The following is a 15,586-nucleotide window of genomic DNA, read 5'->3' on the forward strand; positions in this document are numbered from 1 at the left end:
GCAGGTGGATCACCTGAGGTTGAGAGTTCGAGACCAGCCTGGCCAACATGGTGAAACCCCACCTCTACTAAAAATACAAAAAAAAAAAACAATAATAACAAAAGAATTAGCCAGGCCTGGTGGCACACACCTGTAATCCCAGCTACTCGGGAGGGTGAGGTATGAGAATCACTTGAACCCAGGAGTCAGAGGTTGCAGTGAACTGATACCACGCCCCTGCACTCCAGCCTGGGTGACAGAGTGAGACTCTGTCTCAAAAAAAGAAAAAAAAAAGAGAGCTACCAGCTCTAATGATCTGGTATCGGATCTGTCTGCTGAAGCCGGATGTATTTGTTGATCATATTACAGTTTTGTTTTTGTTTTTGTTTTGAGATGGAGTCTCGCTCTGTCGCCCAGGCTGGAGTGCAGTGGTGCGATCTCGGCTCACTGCAGCCTCAACCTCCTGGGCTCAAGCAATTCTCCTGTCTCAGCCTCCCGAGTAGCTGGGACTACAGGTGCGCACCACCACGGCCGGCTAAATTCTATATTTTTTTGTGGAGATGGAGTCTCACTATGGTGCCCAAGCTGGTCTCGAACTCCTGGGCTCAAGCGATCTTCTGGCCTCTACCTCCCAAAGCACTGGAATTACAGATGTGAGCCAGCAGTTGTTTAACTAAGATCACTCTGGTCCCTGTCCTCATGGAGACAGTCCAGTGGGGGAGAGAGGTACTATAGAATAAACTCTACAATTTTGGAAAAAATGCAGGTAAAGTTCACATAACAGAATTTACCATTTTATTTATTGTTTTGTTTTGTTTTGTTTAAACAGGGTCTCACTCTGTTGCCCGGCCTGGAGTGCAGTGGTGCTATCTCGGCTCACTGCAACTTCCACCTCCTGGGTTTAAGCGATTCTTCTACATCAGCCTCCCAAGTAGCTGGGATTACAGGCGTGCACCACCATGCCTGGCTACTTTTTGTATTTTTAGTAGACATGGGGTGTTACCGTGTTGGCTAGGCTGGTCTTGAACTCCTGGCCTCAAGTGATCCACCCACCTTGGCCTCCCAAAGTGCTGGGGTTACAGGCTTGAGCCACTGTGCCCAGCCAGCATTTGCCATTTTACCCATTTAAAAGTGTACACTTGGCCGGGCGCGGTGGCTCAAGTCTGTAATCCCAGCACTTTGGGAGGCCGAGACGGGCGGATCACGAGGTCAGGAGATCGAGACCATCCTGGCAAACACGGTGAAACCCCGTCCCTATTAAATACAAAAAAACTAGCCGGGCGAGGTGGCGGGCGCCTGTAGTCCCAGCTACTTGGGAGGCTGAGGCCGGAGAATGGCGTGAACCCGGGAGGCGGAGCTTGCAGTGAGCTGAGATCCGGCCACTGCACTCCAGCCTGGGTGACAGAGCGAGACTCCGTCTCAAAAAAAAAAAAAAAAAAAAATCAAACAATTAGCCAGGTGTGGCGGTGCATGCCCAGCTTTTTGGGAGGCTGAGGCAGGAGGATCGCTTGAGCCCAGGAGGTCAAGGCTGCAGTGAGCTATGATCACGCCACTGTACACCAGCCTGGGCAACAGAGCAAGACCCTGTCTAAAAAAAAAAAAAAAAAAAAGTTCAATATGTTCAATCATGTAACACTGGTTTAAGCATTTTATTTTTTTATTTTTTGGTTTATTTATTTATTTTTAAGATAGGATCTCGCTCTGTCACTCAGGCTAGAGTGCAGTGGCACAATCTCAGCTCACTGCAACCTCCGACTCCCTGCAACCTCCGCCTCCCGGGTTCAAGTGATTCTCCGACCTCAGCCTCCTGAGTAGCTGGGATTACAGGTGCCTGTCACCACGCCCAGCTAATTTTTGTATTTTTACTTGAGACGGAGTTTTATCATGTTGGTCAGGCTGGTCTCAAACTCCTGACCTCAGGTGATCCGTTGGCCTTGGTCTCTCAAAGTGCTGGGATTACAGGCATGAGCCACCGCACTCAGCCTGGTTTAAGCATTTTGTATGACTTAACTCGTTTAACCCGCCCCAACTTCCTGAGGTGTGTTCTGTTAATAATATCCCCACTTTACAAATTAGTGAAAGCCCAGAAAGATTAAGGGACCTGCCTGAGGCTGCACAGCAGTGCTTGGAACCTGGCTCGCTGGCGTTCTCTTAGCTGCTGTGTAGTGGCCCAAAATCAAATGTATTATATCGGAATTCAGGTTATTGTTTGAAATAGGCCAATTTAAGCTTTTAAAATTTAACCCAACGTTGTTAAACATTTAGAATGTGCACCCTTAAAATACACCAATTCAGGGCGTGGTGGCTCACGCCTGTAATCCCAGCACTTTGGGAGGCCAAGGCAGGCAGATCACTTGAGGTCAGGAGCTCGAGACCAGTCTGGCCAAAATGATGAAACCCCATCTTTATTAAAAATATAAAAATTAGCGAGGCGCGGTGGCTCACGCCTGTAATCCCAGCACTTTGGGAGGAGGCTGATGCGGGCGGATCACGAGGTCAGGAGATCAAGACCATCCTGGCTAACACGATGAAACCCCGTCTCTACAAAAAATACAAAAAATTAGCCAGGTGTGGTGGCGGACACCTGTAGTCCCAACTACTTACGAGGCTGAGGCAGGAGAAAGGTGTGAACCTGGGAGGCGGAGCTTGCAGTGAGCCGAGATCACGCCACTGCACTCCAGCCTGGGCGACAGAGGAAGACTCCATCTCAATAAATAAATAAATATAAAAATTAGCTAGGCATGGTGGTGGGCGCCTGTGATCCCAGCTACTTGGGAGGCTGAGGCAGGAGAATTGCTTGAACCTGTGAGGCTGAGATTGCATTGAGCCGAGATTGTGCCATTGCACTCCAGCCTAGACAACAGAGCAAGACTCATCTCAAATACATAAATAAATATTTAAAAAATAAAAATAAAATACACCAATTCTACCACTGAATGTCTCCTTAAGAATGAGTGAGGATGTGCTTAGGACAGAGGAACACGAGCTGTGCTATAAGTGCTCATCTGAGGCATAGATTAAGTGACATACAGGGTGCGTTAGTTAGCTGTTGCTGCATAATGATTTACGCACTCCCCGGTCTGTCAGCTTAAAACACACATTATTATCTGACCTACACCGTTTCTGTGGGTCAGGAGTCCAGGACTGATTTAGCTGGGTGGTTCTGGCTCAGGGTCTCTCATGAGGTTGCAAACTGTCAGCCGGGGCTGCTGCATCTGAAGGTTCGACTCGGGCTGGAAGAGCCACTCCCACGCTGGCTCCCTCACATGGCTGTTGGTGGGAGGCCTCAGCTTTTCACCATGTGCGAATCTCCATAGTGCTGCTTGAGCATCCTCACAACATGGTGGCTGGTTTTTCCTGGAGTGTGATCCAAAAGAGAGGGAGAGAGAGAGAGAGAGAGAGAGAGAGAGAGAGTGCACTGACTTTTTGTTTGTCTGTTTGTTTGTTTGTTTGTTTGGAGACAGGGTCTCACTCTGTCACCCAGGCTGGAGTGCAGTGGCACCATCCTAGCTCAGTCCAGCCTTGAAATCCTGGGCTCAAGAGATCCCTCCGAGTAGCTGGGACTACAAATGTGTGCGTCACCACATCTAGCTTATTCTTTTATTTTTAATTTTTTTGTAGTGATGGAGTCTCACTCTATTGCCCAGGCTGGTCTCGAACTCCTGAGCTCAAGCAAGCCTCCCCCACTGGGCCTTCCAAAGTGCTGGGATTAGAGGCGTGAGCCACTGTCCCCACTGCATACATTTACTCTTTACAACTCTGGTAGCTTCCTTTCCCCCAAAGCACGCTACAGCCACACAGTAACGCCTTACGTCTATTGACCACCCGCTATGTGCAGCTTGTGATCAACTCTTTTGGTCCTCACCACAACCAATCAACAACGTAGGTTTCGATTATAATTCTCATTTTGCTGATGAGAAAACGGAGGGGCAGGTTTGTGCAGAGGTGAACCCAAGGCCACACAGTTGGTATGTGGTGGAGCCAAGATTTGAACCTGTGCTCTGTTAACCCCTGCCTCGGTTCCCCTCCCTTCTCATTCACTGCAGGGATCACAGTTATAACCCCCTGCTTATGTATAGGCTGGCTTGTTTGATGTCCGTCTACCGGACACAACCTACCGGACACAACAAACAAACCTTGTTTCATGATGGGATGGGATGAGTGTAGTGTATTTGGCTTTGTTTTAATGTTGTGTTTTTTCCTCTAAAATTGTTTATTAATTATTATTAATATTATTAGTTATATTTATTAATTCTTATATTATTATTATTTATAATAATTATTTATTATTTATTTTGAAACAGAGTCTCACTCTGTCACCCAGGCTGGAGTGCGATGCTGCGGTATTGGCTCACTGCCACCTCCACCTCTAGGGCTCAAGCAATTCTGAGTAGCTGAAAAATACAGGCATGGGTCACCAGGCTCAGCTTGTGTGTGTGTGTGTGTGTGTGTGTGTATTTTTTTTTGTAGAGATGGGGTTTCACCATATTGGCCAGATTGGTCTCGAACCCCTGACCTCAGCTGATCCACCAGCCTCAGCCTCCCAAATGCTGGAATTACAGACTTGAGTCACTGCGCCCAGCCTGTTTTTATGTTGAGACAGGGCCTCCTTCTGTCACCCAGGCTGGAGTGCGGTGGCACAATCATAGCTCACTGAAGCCTCCAACTCCTGGGCTCACGCAATTGTCCTGCTTCAGCCTCCCAAGTATCTGGGACTACAGATGCATGCCATCACACCCGACTAATTTTTTTTGGTTTTTTTTTGTAGAGACGGGGTCTCATTATGTTGCCCAGGCTGGTCTCAAACTCCTGGGCTCAAGTGATCCTCCTGCCTTGGCCTCCCAAAGTGCTGGGATTACAGGCATGAGCCCTTAGCCTGGCCGAGTTTTGTTTTTCTGTTCCCTGTTGTCCAGCACATCATACCTGCTTGCTATTAATAAATGCACTAAAAGCATAATGGTTGAGTTTAGAACCAGACTGTCTCAGGTTTGAAACCGGGTTATAACATTTAATGGCTGTGTGACTTTGAACCAGCAGCTGAATCCTCTGGGGATCAGTTTGTCTCTCTCTGGAAAATGAGGCCAATCCAGCCCACAAAGCGTTAATATTTATAAAGTCCTTCCTGGCCCGGAGAAAGCACTGCAGAAGTTTTAAAATAAATCAACCCTTAAAAATTCACTTTCCGGCCAGGAGCAGTCACTCACGCCTGTAATCTCAGCACTTTGGGAGGCCGAGGCGGGCGGATCACTTGAGATCAGGAGTTTGAGACCAGCCTGGACAATATGGCAAAACCCCATCTCTACTAAAAATGCAAAAAATTAGCCGGGTGTGGTGGTGCGCACCTGTAATCCCAGCTACTCGAGAGGCTGAGGCAGGAGAATCGCTTGAACTCGGGAGGCGGCGGTTGCCGTGAGCTGAGTTCCCACTAATGCACTCGAGCCTGGGAGACAGAACGAGACTCTTGGTTTTTTTTGTTGGTTTTTTTTTTTTTTTTTTTTTTTTGCATCACTTTCCAGATACTTTCTCCCCAGCGACCGGCAGGGGACAGCAAAGGCCCATGTCTTCGTTCAGGCTCGGTGCCTTGACTTGAAATGTGCAAGCATTTATTGAGCTCGGAGGGAGTTGGTGAGGGGACTCCCTGGCTTCTCTCCTGGGACGCAAAAGTTGCCCAGTGCAAACCTTCCAGCCTGCAGGGTCGGCCCCGCCCCTCCTCCCCTCTTCTCTCCAGTAACTGAATGTGGTTCGGCTGCCAGGCCTTTGCATGTGCGGTTTCCCCAGCCTGGAACGCTCCGTTCCCACCCTGGAGGTCGGAGATGCTGGGTTGGGATGGAGACACTCGTGACCTGCTAGGCACAGGGTATAGCCTTAGCAAAGACAGGTGTCGAAGTAGGAATCACCGGCCGGGCGCGGTGGCTTATGCCTGTAATCCCTGCACTTTGGGAGGCCAGAGTGAGTGGGTCACCTGAGGTCGGGAGTTTGAGACTGGCCAGACCAACATGGAGAAACCCTGTCTCTACTAAAAATACAAAATTAGGCCGGGCGCGGTGGCTCAAGCCTGTAATCCCAGCACTTTGGGAGGCCGAGACGGGCGGATCACGAGGTCAGGAGATCGAGACCATCCTGGCTAACACGGTGAAACCCCGTCTCTACTAAAAATACAAGAAAATTAGCCGGGCGAGGTGGCGGGCGCCTGTAGTCCCAGCTACTCGGGAGGCTGAGGCAGGAGAATGGCGTAAACCCAGGGGGGCGGAGCTTGCAGTGAGCCGAGATCGCGCTACTGCACTCCAGCCTGGGGCACAGAGCAAGACTCCGTCTCAAAAAAAAAAAAAAAAAAAAAAAAAAAATACAAAATACAAAATACAAAATACAAAATTAGCCGGGCATGGTTGTGCATGCCTGTAATCCCAGCTACTAGGAAGGCTGAGGCAAGAGAAGAGCTTGAACCCGGGAGGTGGAGATTGCGGTGAGCCGAGATGGTGCTGCTGCTCTCCAGCCTGGGCGACAAGAGCAAAACTCCATCTCAAAAAAAAAAAAAAAAAAAAAAAAAAAATCCGAGTTAGAAAACAGAGAGCCCTTCAATCGTGGCCTGGAAAGCCACACAAAGGACTGAAGCAGGTTGTGTGGGGGTAAAACTGAGGGCCAAATAGAAGCTGAGTCCCACGACCAAGGGAGCTGGAGTCGCTCACCTCTGGGTCCTCAATATTTGCTGATTGACCTAAGACGTGTGTGCCCTTAAGCCTTGCATTCTCTCTCCAAGCCTCAGTTTCCTCGTCTGTCTGACGGGGCTCATGATATATACATATGTGTGTGTATATACGTGTGTGTGTGTATATATATATGTACATATATATATAATTTTTGGTTGGTTGTTTGAGATGGAGTCTCACTCTGTTGCCCAGGCTGGAGTGCAGTGGCATGATCTCGGTTCACTGCAACCTCCACCTCCCAGGTTCAAGCAATTCTCCTGCCTCAGCCTCCCAAGTAGCTGGGATTACAGGTGCACGCCACCACGCCTGGCTAATTTTTGCATTTTTAGTAGAGACAGGGTTTCACCATATTGGTCAGGCTGGTCTTGAACTCTGACCTCGTGATCCGTCTGCCTCGGCCTCCCAAAGTTCTGGGATTACAGGCGTGAGCCACAGCGCCCGGCCGGGGCTCAGGTTATTATGCAAACATCCAGAACTAGGCAGATCAAGATGAAAGATACCAATGATCCTGTCACGTTATAAGGCAAAATAGGATCTCCTCCCCAGTCAGAAAAGTGAACTCTCAGGCGTCACTCCTACTGGATTCCAGGTTTGATAAACATTTATGAAGCACCTACTGGGTACTAGGAGCTGTTGTAGAAAGGTACTGGGGAGAAGGCGGGAACGAAATACACAAAAATTCTGACCACGTCCACAGTGCCTCGCCCCGCCCCACTACTTGCCCCAACCCTCGCAGAAACCGTTTCCAGCCCCGCCCCCAGCCCCGCCTCCTCTCCCCGCCCTCACTTTTCTGAACCTATCAGAGCGAGGTGAAGGTGAGGGTAATCTACATATTTATGAGGGATCAGCCAATCCACAGCCTGAACTCAGATCTGTCTTCAGAGCCTAGGTGATTGTGACGTCAAAAGTGATGCATTACGCAGCCGGGTGCGGTGGCTCACGCCTGTAATCCCAGCACTTTGGGAAGCCGAGGCGGGCAGATCACCTGAGGTCAGGAGTTCGAGACCAGCCTGGCCAACATGGTGAAACCCCCGTCTGTACTAAAAATACAAAAATTAGCCAGGTGTGGTGGCAGACGCCGGTAATCCCAGCTACTCCAGAGGCTGAGGCAGGAGGATCGCTTGAATCCGGGACGCGGAGGTGGCAGTGAGCCAAGATCGTGCCATTGCACTCCAGCCTGGGCCACAGAGCCAGACTTCATCTGAAAAAAAAAAATAATAATAATAAAAACGTGATGCATTGCGTGATTTTTTTTTTTTTTTTTTTTTTTTTTTTTTTTTTTGAGACAGAGTCTTGCTCTGTCGCCCAGGCTGGAGTGCAGTGGCCGGATCTCAGCTCACTGCAAGCTCCGCCTCCCGGGTTCACGCCATTCTCCTGCCTCAGCCTCCCGAGTAGCTGGGACTACAGGCGCCCGCCACCTCGCCCAGCTAGTTTTTTTGTATTTTTTAGTAGAGACGGGGTTTCACCGTGTTAGCCAGGATGGTCTCGATCTCCTGACCTCATGATCCGCCCGTCTCGGCCTCCCAAAGTGCTGGGATTACAGGCTTGTGCCACCGCGCCCGGCCTTCATTGCGTGATTTTTAAAGGTGCAGCAACCTCTCATGGACTTAGTTTGCATATCTGTAAAATGCAGGTTGGGTCGTCAGGGACATAGAAACCAGTGCAGAACAATGACGCTGAAATCGCTTTGCCACCCTGGGTGAAATCCAGGGATCCATTTTGAGCGTTCACTCCATGCCAGGCACTTTACTCCAGCGGGGGCGCCGGAGTTCCCACTTAATGGGAGCTTCAGCACCGGGGGTCGCGGACAGCTCCCGGCTCTGGTCGGAGGGGCTTCGGCGCAGGGATCACTGGGGACAAGGGTCTGAGCTTTTTCTGCCTGTCTGTCCTCCATCAAAGCCTCAAATGAACCCAGCCCTAATCTCTGACAGCGAAGGGGTTGCTACTCAGGACAACACTCTGTCCTTGGTCCCCAATCCTGCTCCTCCCTCGTCGTCTGCATCTCAGCTGATGGCAGTTCCATTCTTCCGGGTGCTGGAGCCGAACCTTGATGCTCTCCTGGATCTTTTGTTTCTTGCTCAATTCCAATCTATCAGTAGGTCCTATCGCCCCTGCCCTCACTATTCCATCCTCAAACGCTCACTTCTTCCTGCTCCACTGCCTGGGTCCAGCTCCGTGGTTGCCCACCTGGACCTGTGCAGTTGTCTCTTCCTTGGTCCTAGGCTCCACCCTCTTCCCCACAGTCTGTCCTCCCTGCAGCAGCCACCAGAGGGGGGCTGTGAGCACCCGAGTTAGGGCCTGTCCCTCCTCTGCCCACAGCACTCCATGGCTCCCACCTTCCTCTGGGTCAAAGCCTCCTTGTGACCTCTAAGGCCCGCAAGACCTTCCCTGTCTCCTCCCTGCCCTGCCCTCCTCCTCTCTCCCCCTCACTCAATCTGTTGAAGCCACACGGGCCTCCTTGTTTTTCCTCAAAATCTGCAAACTTCTTCCCATCCCCTTTCCACTCACAGGACAGTCAGGGGTGAGCAGAAGTGGGAAGTTAGCAGAGGTCTGACTGCACAGGTGTCATAGGCTGCAGGTACCAGGTGAAGACGTTGGTCTTTATCTCAAAGGCACTAGGGAGTCATAAGAGGTTTTTTGTTTGTTTGTCTGTTTAGATAAAGTCTCACTCTGTCACCTGGGCTGGAGTGCAGGTGCAGTAGCGTGATCTTGGCTCACTGCAACCTCTGCCTCCCAGGTTCAAGTGATGCTTCTGGTTCAGCCTCCCAAGTAGCTGGGACTACAGGTGCACACCACCACACCTGGCTAATTTTTTTTTGTATATTTAGTAGAGACAGGGTTTCACCATGTTAGCCAGGATGATCTCGATCTCCTGACCTCGTGATCCACCCGCCCTGGCCTCCCAAAGTGCTGGGATTACAGGTGTGAGCCACCACATCCATCCCATAAGAAGAGTTTTTAATTGGAGCAGAGGGGGCAATCACATTTGCATTTTTAATTTTCTTTTAATTTTTTTTTTTATGTTTTAAAGAGACAAGGTCTTACTATGTTGCCCAGGCTGGTCTCAAACTCCTAGGCTCAAGCGATCCTCTTGCCTTGGCCTCCCAAAGTGCTGGGATTACAGGCGTGAGCCACCGTGCCTGGCCACTTTTCTAGTTTCTTAAGGTGGAAGTTTAGATTATTGATTTGAGACTTTAAAAAATAAGCATTTAATGCTATAATTTTTCTTCTAAACACTGTTTTAACTGCATCTCACAAATTTTGATGTATAATATTTAATTTATTATCATTGAATTTTAAATATTTTCTTGTTTCTCTTATGAGTTCTTTGATCTAGGTTATTAAGAATTATTTGTTTAATTTCCAAATATTTGGAGATTTTTTAAAACATATATGTATGTAAGTGTGTGTGTGCATGTGTGTGTGTGTATATATATATATATTTGTTTTGTTTTGAGACAGCATCTCTCTCTGTCACCCAGACTGGAGTGCAGTGGCACAACCTTGGCTCACTGCAACCTCCACCTCCTGGGTTCAAGCGATTCTCCAGCCTCAGTCAGCCTCCCAAGTAGCTGGGATTACAGGCATGCACCACCACGTCCAGCTAATTTTTGTATTTTTAGTAGAGACGGGGTTTCACAGTGTTGACCAGGCTGGTCTCGAACTCCTGACCTCAAGTGATCCACCTGCCTCAACCTCCCAAAGTGCTGGGATTGCAGGCATGAGCCACCACACCTGGACTTTTTACATAATATTTTTGTTATTTTCTTCTTTTTTGGGAGGGCAAGAGGGAGATGAGAGAGAGGACAGAGGGAGTGGGAAGCAGGTGGGTGGGGGCAGAGGTGAGAAGCAAGGGGGCAAGTGGAAGGGGAGGTAGCAAAAGAGAGGATGGAGATGAGGGAGAAGTGGGTGGGAGGGACCAGGAGGATGAAGTGAGGGAGCAGATGGAGGGAGAAACGGGAGATTAAGAGAGAGAATGGGACATCTAATTTAATTTTGTTTTGATTAGAGAACAAAATTTGGATGATTGAATGCTCTTAAATATATTAAGGTTTGTTGTCTGTCTTATTTTGGTGAATATAATTAAAGAATATGAACTGGGTGCCCATATGGGAGGGCACCCATGGGGGGGGTTTCACCTTATTGGCCAGGATAGTCTCAAACTCCTGACCTCGTGATTCTCCTGCCATGGCCTCTCAAAGTGCTGGAATTACAGGTGTAAGCCACCATGCCTGGCCATTTCTTTTACTTTTAACTTATAGTTATCTTTATATTTAAAGTGAGTTTCTTGCTAACCATAAATTTTCTGTTTTTGTTTGATAAAAAAAAAAGCCTCTATTTTTCTTTCATTTGTGAATGATTTCATTGGGTATAGAATTCTGAGTTGACGGCTGGGCGCGGTGGCTCAAGCCTGTAATCCCAGCACTTTGGGAAGCCGAGACGGGTGGATCATGAGGTCAGGAGATCGAGACCATCCTGGCTAACACGGTGAAACCCCGTCTCTACTAAAAAATACAAAAAAACTAGCCAGGCGAGGTGGTGTGCACCTGTAGTCCCAGCTACTCGGGAGGCTGAGGCGGGAGAATGGCGTAAACCCGGGAGGCGGAGCTTGCAGTGAGCTGAGATCCGGCCACCGCACTCCAGCCTGGGCGACAGAGCGAGACTCCATCTCAAAAAAAAAAAAGAATTCTGAGTTGACAGTCTTTTTCTACTAATACTTTAAAGATGTTACTCCATTGTCTACTTACTGGCATGGTTTCAGATGAGAAGTCTGCTGTTATTCTTTCTCTTTTTCTCTTTCTTTCTTTCTTTCTTTCTTTCTTTCTTTTTTTTTCTTCTTTTTTGGCATTTTAGCATTTTTAGTATTATAGGAACCAGGGTGGGCAGGGTGGGGGGTGTGGTGCAGACGGAGGATCCTCACAAAGATCCAGGTGCTGGCCCAGCTCAGTGGCTGCTGCAGTTTTGATCACTGAAGTGACCCTCTTGGGCCTCAGTTCTTGGAGTGGAAAATGTGGCTGGTCAACTGGGCGTCTCTGGTGGGGCATAGGTTGTGCTACGCAGTGGATGGTACACAGCCCAACCCGTTGACCGGGCATGGCTGGGTGTCCTGTTTTTTCCCATCTGTCTTTGTCACTGTCTCTCTCTCTAATTCTCTCCAGGGTCTTGCTCTGTTACCCAGGCTGAAGTGCAGTGGTATGATCATGGCTCACTGCAGCCTCGACTTCCTGGGCTCCAGTGATCCTCCCACCTCAGCCTCCCAAGTAGCTGGGACTATATAGGTGCACATCACCATGCCCAGATAATTTTAAAACTTTTTGTAGAGGTGGGGTCTCGCCATGGTGCCCAGGCTGGTCTCAAACTCCTGCCTCAAGCAATCCTCCCACTTCTGCCACCCAAAGTGTTGTTAGAATTATAGCACACCTAACCTGTTATTCTCTCCCAACTCTCTTTCCCTTTTCTGAATGCAGTGGGTCTTTTCTTAGCCCCCTTCTGCTGCCTTCGATAATTTTCTCTTGGCCAGGTGAGGTGGCTCATGCCTATAATCACAGCACTTTGGGAGGCTGAGGTGGGCAGATCATGAGGTCAGGAGTTCGAGACCAGCCTGGCCAACATGGTGAAACCCCATCTCTACTAAAAATACAAAAATTAGCCAGCCATGGTAACCAGGCAGGCACCTGTAATCCCAGCTACTTAGGAGGCTGAGGCAGGAGAATCATTTGAACCCGGGAGGTGGAGGTTGCAGTGAGCCAAGATCATGCTACTGAAATCTAGCCTGGGCTACAGAACGAGACTCTGTCTCGAAAAAAAAAAAATTCTCTTTATTTTTGGCCAGGTGTAGTGGCTCAGGCCTGTAATCCCAGCACTTTGGGAAGACAAGGCAGGTGGATCACCTGAGGTTGGGAGTTCAAGACCAGCCTGGCCAACATGGTGAAACTCTGTCTCTACTAAAAATACAAAAATTAGCTGGATGTGGTGGTGCGTGCCTGTAATCCCAGCTACTCAGGATGCTGACGCAGGAGAATCACTTGAATCCAGGAGGTGGAGATTGCAGTGAGCTGAGATTGTGCCACTGCACTTCAGCCTGCATGAGAGTGAGACTCCATCTCAAAAACGATTTTTTTCTCTTTATTTTTAATTTTCTGCATTTTGAATATATGTCTGGATATGTCTCTTAGAGGATATTTATTCTGTTTGGTGTTTTCTGAGCCTCCTGGATCTGTGAAAATTATTGACCATTCTCTGTGAAAACATTCAGCTGCCCTAGTCTTCCTTCTGCTCTGGGATTCCAATTACACCTGTGTTAGATTCCAATTACACCCGCTCTTCACCTGCAGCTCCTGGACGCTCCTAACCTGTCTGTAACGCCTCTCTCATTCTTGCTTATCTTTTTTACAAACAGAGCAGGCTTTGGGCTTGGTATTTGGTTAGAGTATGATAAGGTTGAGGAGGTTTTTACTGCATTTATCTTTGGACCTGCCCTCGACTCACGGCAGAGGACTATAGTGCCGGGGAGGTGTTATTCTTTTCTCTTTAAATATATCTAAGTCTTTGAAAACAGTTTGATCCAAAGAAAAATCTTCACTAGGCCAGGCGCGGTGGCTCAAGCCTGTAATCCCAGCACTTTGGGAGGCCGAGACGGGCGGATCACCAGGTCACAAGATCAAGACCATCCTAGCTAACAACGGTGAAACCCCGTCTCTACTAAAAAAATACAAAAAACTAGCCGGGCCAGGTGGCGGGCACCTGTAGTTCCAGCTACTCCGGAGGCTGAGGCAGGAGAATGGTGTGAACCCGGGAGGCGGAGCTTGCAGTGAGCTGAGATCTGGCCACTGCACTCCAGCCTGGGCGACACAGCAAGACCCCGTCTCAAAAAAAAAAAAAAAAAGAAAAAAGAAAAATCTTCACTAATACTTGGACACAGACAAAATGAGAAGGGTGGTCTGCGAGTGACAGCCTTGACAGGCTGCCCTAATCTGGACTATTGGTTTTTCAGCTAGGGAAACTGAGGCATGGAGTGGGTAAAGACTTGTAGACCAGGCCAGGCGCCGTGGCTCATGCCTGTAATCCCAGTACTTTGGGAGGCTGAGGCGGGTGGATCATCTAAGGTCAGGGGTTCGAGACCAGCCTGGCCAACATGGTGAAATCCCGTCTCTACTAAAAATACAAAAATTATGCAGGCATCGTGGCAGGTGCCTGTAATCCCAGCTACTCAGGAGGCTGAGGCAGGAGAATTGCTTGAACCCAGGAGGCGGAAGTTGTGGTGAGCTGAGATCGCATCATTGCACTCCAGCCTGGGCATCAAGAGTGAAACTCCATCTTTTAAAAAAAAAAAAAAAGGCCGGGCACGGTGGCTCACGCCTGTAATCCCAGCACTTTGGGAGGCCGAGGCGGGCGGATCACAAGGTCAGGAGATCGAGACCATGGTGAAACTCCGTCTCTACTAAAAATAGAAAAAATTAGCCGGGCGCAGTGGCGGGCGCCTGTAGTCCCAGCTACTCGGGAGGCTGAGGCAGGAGAATGGCGTGAACCCGGGAGGCGGAGCTTGCAGTGAGCCGAGATCGCGCCACTGCACTCCAGCCTGGGCGACAGAGCGAGACTCCGTCTCAAAAAAAAAAAAAAAAAAAAAAAAAAAGTGTAGACCTGGGCCCTCTGTCCTTGGTACTGGGGGAATAGGAACCAGAGTGGGGGGTATGGTGCAGACAGAGGGTCCTCACGAAGATCCACATACTGGCCCAGCTCAGCCACTGCTGCAGTTTTGATCACTGGGTTGACCCTCTTGGGCCTCAGTTCTCGTAATGGAAAATGTGGCTGATCAGTTGGGCGACTCTGGTAGGGGCATAGGCTGAGCTGCACAGTGGACAGTCCACAGCCCACCCTGTTGACTGGGCACGGCTGGGTGTCTTGTCTTTCTCATCTGTCTTTCTCACTCTCTCTCTCTCTCTCTCTCTCTAACTCTCTCCCTCTCTGTCTCATTATCTCTGTATCTCTGTCTTTCTCCATCTCTGTTTATCTCCCTCTACATCTCAGTGTCTCTCCTTGTCTGTGTCTTTGTCTCTGTCTCTCTCTCCTCTATCTCTCTTGCACCCTTTCTGCACGTCTCTGTATCTCTGTCTTTCCCTGCCTCTCTGTGCATGTCTCTGTTTCTCTGCCTCTCATCTCTCTCTTTCCGTGTTATGTCTCTCTCCCTCTCTCTCTTCCTCCCTCTCTCCCTTTCTCCCTCTCCCTCTTTCCCTCTTCTCCCTCCCTCCATCCTTCTCTCCCTCCCTCCATCTCTCTCTCCTCCCTTCTCTCTCTCCCTCCCCCCTCCATCTCTCTGTCCCTCCCTCCCTCCATCTCTCTCTCCCTCCCTCCCTCCATCTCTCTCTCCCTCCCTCCCTCCATCTCTCTCTCCCTCCCTCCCTCCATCTCTCTCTCCCTCCCTCCCTCCATCTCTCTCTCCCTCCCCCCTCCATCTCTCTGTCCCTCCCTCCCTCCATCTCTCTGTCCCTCCCTCCCTCCATCTCTCTGTCCCTCCCTCCCTCCATCTCTCTGTCCCTCCCTCCCTCCATCTCTCTCTCCCTCCCTCCCTCCATCTCTCTGTCCCTCCCTCCCTCCATCTCTCTCTCCCTCCCCCCCTCCATCTCTCTCTCCCTCCCTCCCTCCATCTCTCTCTCCCTCTCTCATTCTCTCTCCCCCTTCTCCCTCCCTCCTTTCATCTCTCTCCCCTTCCCTCCCTTTATCTCTGTCTCCCTTTCTCCATCTCTCTCTCTCTCATTCTGTCTCCCTCCCTCCCTCCATCTCTCTGTCCCTCCCTCCCTCCATCTCTCTCTCCCTCCCTCCCTCCATCTCTCTGTCCCTCCCTCCCTCCATCTCTCTCTCCCTCCCTCCCTCCATCTCTCTCTCCCTCCCTCCCTCCATCT

This window comes from Macaca fascicularis, chromosome 19 (genome assembly GCF_037993035.2).
Source record: "Macaca fascicularis isolate 582-1 chromosome 19, T2T-MFA8v1.1".
In the NCBI taxonomy this organism is placed as follows: Eukaryota; Metazoa; Chordata; class Mammalia; order Primates; family Cercopithecidae; genus Macaca; species Macaca fascicularis.